Source organism: Sapajus apella, unplaced genomic scaffold (assembly GCF_009761245.1).
Source record: "Sapajus apella isolate SASKATOON/1434 unplaced genomic scaffold, GSC_monkey_1.0 scaffold53, whole genome shotgun sequence".
NCBI classification, from domain to species: domain Eukaryota; kingdom Metazoa; phylum Chordata; class Mammalia; order Primates; family Cebidae; genus Sapajus; species Sapajus apella.
The window spans coordinates 6371121-6383244 of record NW_022436993.1 but is presented as its reverse complement, the minus strand read 5'-3'; the positions used below and the strand labels follow the sequence as shown (position 1 = coordinate 6383244).

Here is a 12124-nt window from a genome sequence, read left to right as displayed (position 1 = left end):
GGTGGGGGGTGGGAAGCTGGGGAGAGATAGCAAGGGGAGAAATGCCAGATGTAGGTGATGGGGAGGAAGGCAGCAAATCACACTGCCACGTGTGTTCCTATGCAACAATTTTGCATGTTCTTCACATGTACCCCAAAACCTAAAATGCAATAAATAAATGGAAAAAAAAAATAAATAAAAGATAAAAAAAAAAAAGAATTACAGGCATTTATTCTTTTTATCATCCAGGTAAGGGTAGAAAAAATGCTAGCAATATTCTGCTGATTTGACAGAACAATTTTACGAGTATTCATAACGTATAGGAACACAGAAATGTCAATCATAACATGAAGACAGCATCAGGTTACTGAGTAAGACAACTCATCAGAATCACGGGGCTCTTTGGAGATCACTTTTAAGGAAATGGCAAGGATTTCTAGAGCCTTGGTTCATATTTTCCATCCAAGGATAAATTTGTAAGGCTAAAGAACAGAACTAGAGAGTATAGTCATAAATATTCACACAAATCTCAATGCCACATCAAATCAGGTTCTTTGAACTTGTTTTATAACACAAAGACGGTCAGTCTTCTGTAGCTGCAGAGGAGAAAGCACATTTCCTTCCTCTGTCACTTAGAGTCCTTTGTGAATTATGAAGATTTGCTTTTTTAAGAGCCAACTCTAGAATTTTAATTTAAAGCAAAAAATCAGGCATGTGGAGCTTAATATTATTTAGAGAAATGGAGAAAAATATGAGTATGATTTTACTAAGTAACAGGGAAATAAGCTGAAGCTTATTATGAAGGGAAGATGCCAACTTGCACCTTGATAATGAAGGAAAGGGAGAATTCACCTGTAGTATAATTGGAAAATTAGAGGGCTCAAATAGCCAAATTGCTTTTAGACTAAATAGCCTCGAAGATAAATTGTGTTACTCAAGATAAACAGGAATAATTTATAATAATGAAAGGTTCATTTCAACTGGTAGCTTTAGGAATTTTAAATTTGTATGCACTTAATAACTTAGCCTCAAAAATTGACTAATGAAGAGAAATAGACAAATCCACACTCATAAGGTGGCATTTAATATAGCCCCTCAGTAACTGATGGAGCAAATGGAAAAATAATTCCTAAGAATATGTGTAATTTAAACATCATGATTAACAAACTTGAGCTAATAAACATGTATTGAATACTGCATGTAACAAGCACATTCACAGAAATTGACCATGTATTGGATTGTAAAGCAGGTGTCAACAAATGTCACAGGAATGAAATAATAATAAGCATATTTTCCTAACAAAATATAACAAGTTAGACATCAGTAACAACAAAAAGACATCAAGATAACTTTCATATGTTTGGAAATTAATTAAATACACATCTAAGTGTCTTATGGGTTAAATAAGAAATTACAGTGTATTTAAAAAATAGTTTGAATTAAGCAGTAATGAAAATTCTACCTAACAAAACTTATGGGATTTAGCTAAAGCAACATTTAAAGAAAAAGTATATTAGATGCATATATTAGAAAAAAGCTTAGAATTAATAATTAAAAATTAATAATAATTCAAGAAAATGGAAAAAGAACAGCAAAAAAAAAAAAAAAACCCAGCAAAAATAAGATGGGAGAAAGAACATGATAGAAATAGAACAGAAACTAATGAAATAGAAACCATATAGTATGGAGACAATAAAGCCAGAGTGATTTTTCAAAACACTAATAAAATTAACAAACATCTGGTGAGACAAAAAAAAAAGTGATAGCACAAACATACAAATAACTAATAACATTACTAAAAAAATTAGAAATATTAAAAAAAGAAAAAGTCATTTGAACAATTTTATGCCACTAAGCTTGAAAATGCAGATGAAATGAACATACTCTAGCAAAGCACAATTTAACGCAAACAGTCTCAAGAAGAAATAGAAAAACAGAATGGTGCTAAAATCTGAATGGTCAGATACATTTGAAGAATTAAGGAAAATTTCAGGCTTAGATGGCTTCACATTGAATCTGACGGTCAAGGAATAAATCTGTTCTCATATTATGCACAAACTCAGAATAAAAAGGAGAATGCTGCTAGTCTCATAAGGTTAGCATAAAATTGATAGCAAGAGAGAAAAATTATAGGTCAATATCACTCAAAAATATAGATACAAAAATTATAAAAAAAAATCAGCAAACTGAATCTAGCAATGCATAAAAAGTATAAAGCATTATGATTGTGGTAGCTAGTCTCTAAAACAGGCTCCAGTGTTCTCCACCTCTGGGTCATCCCCTCCCACATTCTATTAGGTATGTAACCAAGAGAATACAGTAGACATGATGGTATGTCACTTCTGAGATTTGGTTATTAAAGACATGGTGGCTTCTATCTTTATTAATTTCTCTCTCAGATCATTCGCTCTGGGGAAAGCCAACTGCCATGTCATAAGCAGCCCTATTGAGAGGACCACACGATGAGGTGTTAAGCCTGCTGCCAACTGTCATGTGACGAGCTTGGAACTGCAGTGATGGCTGGTATCTTGACTTGAAACCTTATGTGAGACCTTCTGGATTCCTGACCCACAGAAGCTGCATCGGATAAGAAATACTTGTTATTTAAGCTGTTGCATTTTGGAGTAACTTGTTATGGAGCAGTAGATAACTAATATACATAATAACCAACTTGTATTTATTCCAGGAATGAAAACCTGGTTTGACATGAGAAAAATTAATGAATTCTGCTACATTAAAGGAAAAATTTATATGGTCATCTCAGCAAACATATAAAAGTATTTGATGAAATTCAGCATGCATTGATGATTTATTTTAAAATTTTGCAAACAAGAATGAAAGAAAATGCCTTTAAAAGCAATGAAAATGAACAAACTAACACATGCAACAATCATAGATGAAAAATCAAAAGTAGGTGAAAATACAACTATATTGTTTACAGATTCATACATAGGAGACAAACCATAAACAGAAGCAAGGAATTGGCCATGACGTGTCAGGACAGTGATGCATATGGAAGTAGGTGGCAGGTGTGATGGCTCACAGGGAGCTTCTAAACTCAAGACATTGTTCTTTATCTTGATCTGACCAGTAATTACACAAGTGTTTGTTTTCCTTTTATTTTGAGACAAGCTGTTCCTCTGTCACCCAGGCTGGAGTGCAGTGGTGTGATCATGGTTCACTGTAGCCTTGACTGCCAGGCTCAAGTGATTGTCCTACCTCAGCCCCTCAGCCTTCCCAGCAGCCAGGCCACAGGCACATGCCACTGCCTCTAGCTAATTTATTTTATGTTTTAATAGAGACAGAGTCTCGCTATGTTGCCCAGGCTGGTCTCAAACGCTCAGGCTCAAGCAATCTACCCGCATCAGCCTCCTAAAATGGTGGGATTAGAGGTGTTAGCCACCACATCTCGCTCAGGTATTTGTTTTCCAATTATTATTTAAATCATACATATAGGCATTATGCACTTTTTTCTGTGGGTGTTATCTCTCAATAGTAAAAAAAAAAAGTTAATGATGCAGAAAAATAACATTTATTAATGTACCGTATTAACAGATTAAAGGTGAAAACCCCATATTATCTCAATAGACATGAGAAAAAACATTTGATAAAATAAAAGCTATTATTTGAAATTTTAGGACAGTAAATTAGTACAGAAAAAGGAACATTCTTAACCTGCTAAAAGGTATGTAAAAAAAAGCCTATGGCACACATCATATTTAATGATAAGACATAGGAAAAATTCCCTTTAAAATTAAGTATGCAGTAAGAATATCTTCAATTGTTGTTTCTCTTTCACCTTGGATAATAGGAATAACCTTTGTGGTAAGACAAGAAAAATAAATAAAATTTATAAAGATTGGAAAGAATGCAAAACAAAACAAAACAAACCCTGACATTTTCCATAGATGTCTGCAAAGAAAATCCAACAAATATCAATAGGCAAATTATTAGACTTAATAAGTGAGTTCAATAAGGTTATTTCTATTTAAAGTCAATTATTTTTTTAAAAAAATCAGTGACATTTTTACATGCCAGCAACAAATGCAATCTTTGTACAAAATACAAAAAATGTACTTATGAATAAAAGTTAAAAACAGATGTGTAAGAATGTTATAGTCTAAATAAATTTAGGAATAGGAAAACAGTAATTATGTCAATTCTCTCTCAATTAATAAAATACAATTATAGTAAAAAAGAGATATCTTTTAGTAGACTTGAAAGGCGATTATAAAATTTGTATGAGAGAAGAGAAAAAGACCCCAAATAACCAGAAGAAAAGAGGAGCAGAGATCCTGTTGTACCAAATATCAAGACTCATTTTAAAACTGCATCAATGAAGACACTCTTCCTACACCAGACTGATTATGACAGAGGCAGCATTGCAGATCAGTGAGCAGAGAATGGACCGTTTAACCAGTGGTGATGAAATGCTTGATTTTTCCATTTGTACAAATGTAATATTGAAATCTTACCTTCCATACATATATTAATACAAAAATTATTTCCAGGGGGATTGTATTAGTTAGGGATCTCCAGAGAAACAGAACTGATAGTGCATACACACCACACAGACACACACACACACACAGTGGGAAAGAGAGATGATAAGGAATTGGCTCACACAGTTATAGAGGCTGAGTCTGAAATCTACAAGATGGGCTGGTGATTTGGGAGACCCCAGGAAAAGCCAATGTTCCTGTTTGTGGGCTGTCAAGCAGGAAGAGCCAACATTGCAGATGAAGTCTGAAGACCATCAGCTGGAGAATTTTTTCTTACTTGAGGGAGGATTTGTCTTTTTATCTATCCAGGCCTTTAACTGATTAGATGAGGCCCACCCTCATTAGAAAGGCAGTCTGCTTTACTCAAAGTTCACAGATTTAAACGTTAATGTCATCCAAAAACACCCTCACAGAAACACCCAGAAAAATGCTTGGCCAACTTTGTGGGCACTCCATGGTCCAGCCAAATTGACACATAAAATTAACCATCACAGAGGTTACAGATATACACAGGAAACACAGAACTCTAATGTGTAGGAGAATATTTTTACAACCCTTAGGTAGAGAGAGGTTTTTAAGAGAAGATACAAAAAATACAAATCATGAAGGAAATGTGATAAATTTGTCTACATAAAAATGTAAAAAATTTAAAATTCTATCTAGCAAATAATTCCAGTATTTAAAAAAGGGTGAAAAGGACAAGCCCCAGAAACATCCCAAACTTGACGTTAGCATCTGCTTCTAGAGAGCCCATCCTAAAACATGATACTCTTTATACAACGTTCAGGCAAAACAATATTCTGTATTATTTATAGAATATAATTCTGAATAGTGCTGATATGTTGGGTAGGAGATACATTTTAGGAGGAGTTGTCTAGGATTTCAAAAGCATTTGTAATACTTATTCCTTAAGCCAATAGTGGGTGTGAGTATGTATTATATCAGGGCTCCCCAACCCCAGGGCCATGGGCTGGTACCAGTACATGGCCTGTTAGGAACAGGGCCACAGAGCAGGAGGTGACGTCAGGTAAACAGGGAGCCAGCGAGCATTACCGCGTTTGCTCTGCCTCCAGTCAGATTCATGGTGGCATCAGATTCTTACAGCAGTGTGAACCCTATGGTGAACTACTCATGTGAGGGATGTAGGTTGTGCACTGCTTATGAGAAACTGATTCCTGATGATCTGAGGTGGAACAGTTACATCCTGAAACCATCCCCTCAGCCCCCACCCAAAAACTGGTCCCTGATGCCAAAAAGGTTGGGACTGCTGCAATTATATCATTATTTGAATCTTTGATATTTAAGGAATGAATAATAAATAAGTAGCAGAAATAAAACTGTCAGATTTATGTCTCTTGGAAATCAATCAAAGGAAAAGTAAAAGCCGTTATTTTGCATTTGAACACATAAGTATGAGATTTATAAATAAAACATCAATAGCTATAAGCTGAATTTAAAGTCCTGAATAAACTAAATATTAATTAAATCACATGTAACTGTGAGTATTTCATTCTGGCCCACAGCCCTTTTAGACATTAAAAGCCCACTGAAAAGAATTACTCTTCCATACAAATGATATACGCTTCTATTGCTTCTAAAGGACAAGACCTATGGACGTACTCATTGCACAGCCATTAAGATTAGTGGAATTAAGAACTTCAAAAAACTGAAGGATTTATATTTGAAGTTAGATGTGCATATACATTTTATCAGTTAACAAATATTAAATGCCTACTCTATGCCAGGCAGTATTTTCAGATGATATAGATAAGCTGTAAGCAAGAAACACAAAGTGCTCTTAAATCATTAGCATGATTTGTTTTAAGGGTACTATCTTACATCATCGAAGTATCCAATTGCTAGTGTCTGACTCAGGCACAGTATTTCTATTTCAGTAAGTCAAGCTATTAGTGGCTATATAGTACACTGTGCAGGGGGAAAGTCTCCTCAAAGATTGCATGGAAAATTAAGGAGTTAATTCCATTTCTGTTCAGTGCTGTAATGGAATTTTTTATTCCAGACTGTTCACACATGTCTCTTTCGCTGAAGGCACCAAGGATTACAAATTTAGAATCAAATATTTCTGACCATAAAAGTTAACTATCCAAATCTTTAACCACATTTAAACTTGCACATGGTCTGGGCAAGGAAAAATTTACAAACACCAATATTTATTGAGGTAAAAATGTAAATTATGAGGAACCACCTAGACACCTTAAAATAAAACACAGGACTCCATGTTTTATTAAATTTGTGCTATTTCTCCTACTGTTACCATCAGAAACACATTCCATTTTAAGTTTTTTGCAGTTTTTTTTTTTCAACCCTGAAACAAATACACACACTTTATTTATGCACAAATACATTTCCCAGCAAGGACAGAAGTGATTTAAAATCACACAACTTCCCAGGGCAGCTAGTGCCCGTGTACTTCCGACAGGAAGGTGGAAAGTGGCCTAGGGGACTGGGTCAGAGGAGAAAGGCATATGAAGCTCACCAACAAGGAGCTAGGCAAGAAGGAGAAAGAGGACGAGAGGGATTAGAGGAGGAAGAGAGGGTAGGAGGCTTTGGGCGAGAAGCAGGAGGCAGCTGAGAGGAAGGGGAGCTGCCTCGGATGAGATGCAGGGGTGATCCCCAGGCCTCCACTGGTTCAGCTGGGCCTGCTCCAGAGGAAGAAGTTGCAGAGGGAGAAGGGGTCATTAGGAGGACCCCGGGGCCTGGCACACATGTAGAAGCGGCAGCCCAGGTTGGGTCCTGGCTTCTTCACGGTAGGCATCACAAATGGCTCCCTGTGGCCCCCACAGAGGGGTATGCGAAAGGGCCCCGCCAGCAAAGACTTCCAGAGGTCCGTACTTCCTTCTCATCTTTGGCTTCTGAAGCCTTGGCCTGCCCCTTCACCACTTTGGCCACTGCCTCCTCTTCCGAAGTCTTCGGGGTCAGGAGGGCACTCATCAGTGGCAGGCTAGGCAGCTCTATGTCAGGAGAGGCTTGGGGAAAGGTAGGGGAGGGCTGAAAGCAGCTCTTCAGGGTTTTCTGGCCTCTGCCAGAGCCAAGCTGACTGGGCCGAGGCCTGGTTGAGCGCACGCGGGCTTTGTTTTGGCCTGTCTGTACCCGGGTTTGACTGTTATGCTGCGGCGCCTACTGCTCCAACGCAGGACCTTGTTCGAGAGGAGCTAGGAAGCGAAGGATCTATAGCTGGGTGCCTGCAAACTCAGGGAGGAAGCGGGTGCACAGAGGTGGGCACTGTTTTGCAAGCACAGAGGACACGCTCAAGACTGCACCCTCAGGGCAGTGGTCAGAGCCCATCACCTCAGGCAGCAGGAAAGAGGCCTGAAAGGTGTCTATGGCCGGGGTCCTGTCCCCCAGCACATAGTCAATTGGGGAGCCAGGGTGGAGATGCTGGGCGCCCTGAGTGCTGACCAGCAAGTGAAGGCCCCCTCCGGCTTTGGTTGGAAGCTGCGGTAGCTATTGATGAAGGGCCCTACATGAGAGGCAGACTGACACCCCAAGTTACCGAGCAAGCCATCCCTCCACTTGCGCCCTGGGTCCTCTTCAGAGCATTCCAGGTTGACTGACTCCCGGTGGTCAACTCCTGGAATACAGTCAAGTGGGCTGTATTCAGGTCACCCAGAATGATCACATGGCTGCCTGCCGCCAGGAGGGCTTCAGCTCGGATTTGCAGCTAGCGATAGAAGCACATCTTAAAGACCAGCCTCTCAGGCCTCCCAGGGTCTGCGTGGGAGCAGTATAGGTTGATTAGGGTCAAGGTCCTCTCCTTTCCTTCCCACGTGCGGATCTTGCGCTGTGTGAGGAGGGCCCGGCCCTCACTCTCCAAAGCCCGGAGTTCCTCTTGGGTAAACTCATCCGTGTTTCCATAGCAACCCACATCCCCATTCTGGGTGGCAAACAGGCCCCTCAGGCCTTCTTCAGCAGCCACTGGGGTAGCGCTGTCCTTACAGAAGGTGGCTACACCAGAATAGCCACTACGGTTGCGGCTGAAGCTGAAATAGGAGTTACAACCCTCAACCATAGCCAGGGGTTCTGTCGGTGCACCCCTGGTCACTTTGGTCTCCTGGAGACAGACGATATCGGCATCCAGCTCGTCCAAAACGCGCCCCACAGCCACGGCGGCACAGTTGTTGGGTTCCTGATTACCCCTTGCAGGGGTCTCCGAATCCCACTGATGTTCCAGCTCACCACACGCAACATCTTAACGGGTCGGGACAACCCGCGCGAACTGCTTGCTGTTCAGAAGTTCTGCAGTTTTTTTTATAAAAAAGCTATAAAACTCAATCAAAGCTAAAATTTCCAGTCACTTTAAATTTGAGCCTGAAGCAATAAATTTTTTAACTTTGGAGAGTTGAAATGGTGTCATAGGAGTTTGAGGTTGACACACGTAGTTTGATCATTTAATAGTCGTGGATGGCATGAAAAGCTATGTATTTTAGTAAAAGAACCCTCTGAATGGCTTGACAAGCAAACACTAAAACTGAGTTATATAATTTTTCTCTTAATTGTTAAAATAGTTGGATTTGTGGCATAATATTGCATGTATATATTTCAATTCACAAACTAAATGTACTTATATTTATTTTTTGCTATTTTCATGTTATATTTATACAACATATACTTATTCAGTGCCAATTATGTGCCAGATACTCTGCTAGGCTTTAGAGTGAGCAAAAACAGGTATGATACTTGTCCTTATTTAACTTCTGGTCCAGTAGGGAGAGAGACATTAATCAAATAATTACCAGGGTGGGTGTAGTGGCTCACGCCTATAATCTCAGCTCTTTGGGAGGCTAGCAGTTCAAGACTAGCCTGGGCAACATAGCAAGAGTCCATTACTATTAAAAATGTTTAAAAATTAGCCACTCATAGTGGTGCATACTTGTAGTCCTGGCTACTTGGGAGGCTGAGGTGGGAGGATTTCTTAAGGCCAGGAATTTGAAGTTACAGTGAGGTATTATCATGCTGCTGCATTCCAGCCTGGGTAACAAAGTGAGACCCTGTCTCTCTAAAATAAAATAATATTACCAAACCAAGGAAGCAGTTTCACTGGCAAGAACTAGGAAGGAGAGTCACACAGTACTAACTTAGGAAGGGCATTTAATCTAGTCAAGGAAGGAGGTCAGGGTAGGCTTCTTGGAGGAAACAGTTGAGATCTGAGGATCTTGGAGTTAATTAGGTAAAGAGAGGAGGGCCTGTAATCCCAGCACTTTGGGAGGCTGAGGCAGGTGGATCACCTGAGGTCAGGAGTTTGAGACCAGCCTGGCCAACATGGTCAATCCCGATCTCTATTAAAAATACTAAAAAAAAAAAAAAAAATTAGCCATGCATGGTGGCTGGTCCCTGTAATGCCAGCTACTCAGAAGGTTGAGGCAGGAGAATTGTTTGAACCTGGGAGGCAGAGGTTGCAGTGAGCCAAGATCATGCCACTGCACTCCAGCCTGGGTAACAGAGACAGACTCTGTCAAAAAAAAAAAAAAAAAAAAAAAAGAAAAGAAAAAAAGAGAGAGAGAGGAGGGAAAAAGATTCTGGGAAGAGGGTCCTAAATGCCTATCTAGGCCCTATGACTCAAGGCCCCATATGAGGTTCTGAAAAATACACACTGACAAGGAGCTCGTGCAAGCTGAGACCGGGATGCCAAGTAAGGGTCAGAACACAGGGTCAGTGTAAGCCCCTGGCAAGAAAGTGTATGTCTTTCTCTTCATGTGTGTGCATTTGAGAACCCCTGCTTCTGTCTGCAATGTGGAGAACAGATGGGACAGAGACACCAGAGCAGGAGAACAGGAGACCAATTTGGAGATCGTGCCAATAACCTCTGAGTGAGACCTGATGGTAGAGGTGACGTTAGTAACAGAGACAAAGACACTTCAAGGTTGGAATCAGCAGGGCTTTGTGATGAATTGATAACAAGAAAGCTGGATTGGAATTGGTGGGCAAAGATGTTAATAATGAAATATAATTAACTATACAATTAAAGCTAACAGTGAAATCATATTAAGTGTAATTTGGACACATACATCTTCATGGTAGAAGGCTCAATAACTTTATTAGATGACATTACTTCAGTAAAAATGGCTTAGGCCTCATAGTATAGTTTGAATTCACATGTCTTATATTAAAGAAAATTCACCTTTAACACATTGATTTCCTTTATCCCTCTTCTCTAAATGCTTTTCATTTTAAATGAAAATCGATATCATTACATTCAATTGTTTGTCAGCGATAGACTGAAAATATCATGAACTTTAGGATTATATTTTTTTCCATTTAACTATATATGAATTTTTACCTTTTTAAATAAAAACCCCTGGTTTTATAAACTCCTACTATAATCCAAATTTTACTAAATTAAATGCAAAATCCACCAAATGAAGACAATGGTATCCAGGTTGACTTAAATTTATACCAATATACATAAAACTGTAGAAACTTCACAACTGGGCTTACTTTTTTAAACCCAAAGAAATTCCCAATGTATTTGCAGTAACTTCTGTGTCATTCATGAACCTAGGCTTTAACATAATAGAATAATATTATTCACCCTTGCCTGTTTGGGACTGAGTCAACTTTAATGAAAATTACACATGCACTAGGAGAGAGGAAGATAATTTAATGTGAAAGAAGCAATTGCAATGCCAGGGCCTCACAGATTCTACTCTCCATTCATTTTCAATAAGATTGTGAGGCAGATCAGGCTTTACTTCTCCCCTCATTCCCTTTCTCTCCCAGCCTCCATCCTGGGAGGGGTCTTTTTTATCAGGGAGGAAGAGCAGAACATAAGGACACTATGCCTGTGTGCTATCAAGGTGATCAATGTCCACAAGAGAAGATGTTACCGAGCAATCAATCAGCTCACAGTCTGATGCACATAGAGACCAATACCGTGGCATTTGTTTTTGAGAAAAGAAAAGCTATATTGTGAATCAACTATCAAGGAGACAGGAAGAAACGCTCTATCTGTCTCCCCAAGCTGGAGTTTGGGTTGAATCTTATAAGCATAGGGTAATGAGGTGTGATCTGATTGGCTCTTGCAATGAGGCAATGCCAGGAGGCATGATCTGACTGGATCTTGCCATGGAGTGACGCTAGAGCTTGGTCTGATTGGATCCTGGGTCCTGCCATGCAGTGTCCCTTTCTTTATTCAGTTTCTTGTTCTTTGGTCCAAGTACTTAAGTTCCCCCTGCAATTGCAGGCTTGGTTCAGCTGTGCATGCTCAGGTTATATGACCTTCCAGCTGGGAGTCCATGGCAACTAAAACACAACTGACAACTTCATTACATAAAACTTGACCCAGATTGGTCTGGTGTTGTTACAAAGAGAGGAGCATTATAGTAGTGGAGGTTTCTCCTTCTCCAAGGGACTTAATATCCTCTCCCAAAGGACAGAATCTGCCTCTCCAGCCTTCCCGAGGAGAAAACCAAAATAATCAATTGACTAGAACTGGAAGATGGAGAGAGGAAGAGATAGGGGTAAGAACCCTGAGGGAAAAAAGACAGAAAGACAAGATGAACAAACACCTCTCTGGTGCATCCTCTAAGCACTAGGAGAGAACTTGAGGCAAAAAACAAACAAACAAAAAAACCCAAAAATCAAAACACAAAACGAACAAACAAAAACCCCAAACATCCATTAGG

General features: G+C 39.5%; 1 pseudogene; it reads right to left on the bottom strand.

The window, feature by feature from the left end:
* Positions 1 to 6808: 6808 nt before the first annotated feature.
* LOC116527249 lies at positions 6809 to 8690 on the bottom strand (annotated as a pseudogene).
* Between the last annotated feature and the right edge of the window lie 3434 nt (positions 8691 to 12124).